This window comes from Hippopotamus amphibius, chromosome 17, assembly GCF_030028045.1.
Source record: "Hippopotamus amphibius kiboko isolate mHipAmp2 chromosome 17, mHipAmp2.hap2, whole genome shotgun sequence".
In the NCBI taxonomy this organism is placed as follows: Eukaryota; Metazoa; Chordata; class Mammalia; order Artiodactyla; family Hippopotamidae; genus Hippopotamus; species Hippopotamus amphibius.
The window spans coordinates 15,603,136-15,605,667 of NC_080202.1; the positions used below are offsets into that span (position 1 = coordinate 15,603,136).

The 2,532-nt window shown below is 39.2% G+C and overlaps 1 non-coding gene across 1 annotated transcript; it reads left to right on the forward strand.

Annotated features, from left to right (window-relative positions):
* The first annotated feature begins 559 nt into the window (after positions 1-559).
* LOC130841084 (small nucleolar RNA SNORA72) lies at positions 560-691 on the forward strand. Its single transcript, XR_009050127.1, has one exon. It is a non-coding gene; the product is annotated as a small nucleolar RNA SNORA72 (small nucleolar RNA).
* The last annotated feature ends 1,841 nt before the right edge of the window (positions 692-2,532 follow it).

Sequence of the window (2,532 nt, forward strand, 5' to 3'; positions counted from 1 at the left end):
GTTTGCATATTCTAGGTACCCTATGTGAGTGGAGTCATACAGCATTTGTCCATCTGTATCTGGCTTCTTTCACTTAGCGTAATGTCCTCAAGGTTCAATCATGTTGTAGCATGTGTTAGAATCTCCTTCCTTTTTATGGCTGAATAATATTCCATTGTATAAACGCTACATTTTGTTTATCCATTCATCTCTTGATGGATGGGCTTTTTTCATATTCTTACACTTCTAATAAACATAATCATATATTTCTGATGTTTTAAAGTGCCATTTTAGAGACAGATATGCCTCCTGAAGAAAGGAAGCCAAGCCACCTATGAAGTATCCCTCCCCCCAAAATAAAACTCAAATTTGCTCAAGCTTTTAGATCTATTTGCCAATTTATAGGAAATACAGAGGCCAGAGTATTATATTAAACTACTCCATGGGGATGCAATCAACAAAGTCCAGACTGTGGAAAATCTGTAGGATAAATGACCTAGTTTCTCCCACAAATGAGTTGCAAGGGAAAAAAGAAAGAGAAGAGAAACCTGTAGATAAAAAGACACTTAAAAGGCATATCCTGCAAATATTCTTGCTATTCTGATTTTGCAATAATTGGAACAGACTGAACATTTGCTACACTAAGACCAGGCATGTGTCCTCAGACCTAGTTCTTTCCCTAGGTCTGGTTTTATAAATGCTGATGCTAAATCGAGCCTGATTTATATAATACATCTTATGTGGGAAATGCCTGTGACTCTAGGTATCTGATCAACATCCAGAAATTATAGCACAACTAGTGAAATAACTTTGGAAGAAAACCATTGCTAATTTGATGACTACCTGTTGCCATTAAACGAATTGTTAAAAAAAAAAAAAGTCAACTAACTGCAACATGTGAATCTTGATTCAAACAAACAAGCAATTTAAAAACAACTTTATGGAGATAATTGGAAATTTGAACATTGATTATTTGATGATATTAGGGAATTTTTGTTAAAAAAAATTTTAGGTGTGACAATGGTACATGGTATTGTTTAAAAAATACAGACGTACACACCAAAATATTTTCAGATGAAGTGATATGATATCTGGGATTTGTTTTAAAGTTATAGTTATAGGAGGGAGTATAGCTGAAACAAGATTTCCACAAGTTGATAACTATTGAAGCTGTGTAATGGGTACTCAGGGGTTTGTTATATTATTTTGTTTACTTTTGTACGTGTTTGAACTTTCCCAAATTAAACTTTCTTATGTCATTTCAGAGACGTGCTCCTTTTTTTGGACTGATCTTCGGCAGGTACTCTCTTCTAAGAATTTAGCTTCGGGTTTCCTAGAGAGTGTTCTGCACCCACACTCCAAGTGTCTATGCAAAGGAATAAAGGATCTTAGGCTAATAAATGCATTTTGAGAAACAATATTCAAAGCGTGCTCTTTTTTTTAGGGGCTTGTTATTTTAATTAATTAATTAATTAATTTGGTTGTGCTTGGTTTTAGTTGCAGCAGGTGGGCTCCTTAGTTGCGGCATGTGAACTCTTAGTTGCAGCAGGTGGGATCTAGTTCCCTCATAAGGGATCAAACCTCGGCCTCCTGCACTGGGAGCTTGGAGTCTTAACCACTGCTCCACCAGGGAAGTCCCTCAATGTGTGCTCTTGTCACCCTAACATCACTTGCTGTCAGGCAGATATGCAATTCTGTGGGCTTTAAAAAAAGCTGCCTTGCCTATTTGCAATCCTTTCTGCAGGGTCATATTGTGGTAGCTTACCATGTGACAAGCATCATTTTACATGCTTTACTTTTGCCATTTCTCCTAAGCCTCACAGTAACTCTATGACTTACATATTATTATCATCAGCCTCCATTTTACAGATGAGGAGAGTCAGAGAGATTAATAAGGACTAAAATTTATTAACCACTTACTATCTATCAAGTACTAGGCTGATTGCTTTAGATGAATTTGCTTGTTTTATCCTCTCGTGCTCTTATGAGGTAGGCACTATTATTATCCCTGTTTTATAGATGAGGCAGTTGAGGCTTGGAGAGGCTAAGGAACTTGCCAGCAGCTGCTAGACCAAATGCCCTCTCAAGCCGTGTGGCCCCAAAGCCCAAGCCCTTTCCACTCTGCCCAGGACACAGTCCAGCAGACTGATTCAGAGCAAGCATTCTGGGCTCTGCTATTTATCAGCTGCATGGCCTCGCGCAAATTATTTCATCTTCCTCGGCTGGGTTTCTAACCTGCAAAATAGGGATAAGAACATCACCTCTCTAATAGGGTGAGGACGAGGACTAAATGAGACAATGCCAGCCAAGGGGCTAGCGTGACGCTGACCCACAGTGAAGGCTCGATTGCCGTAAGCGATTTTTATTATTTACCAGGCTTCTCGCTCCGGGGGCTTCTCGACTCAAGTCAGGTTGCTTTAGGAGCTTAAGGATTTTCTGGAAAAACTCGCCTTTCCGTGATCATCTGGGCTATTTTATGTGGGCACTGCTGTGACATTTTTCTATGAGAGGTGGATGGGGCTTTACTTTTGCTTTTACTTAGAGCCAGGGCAG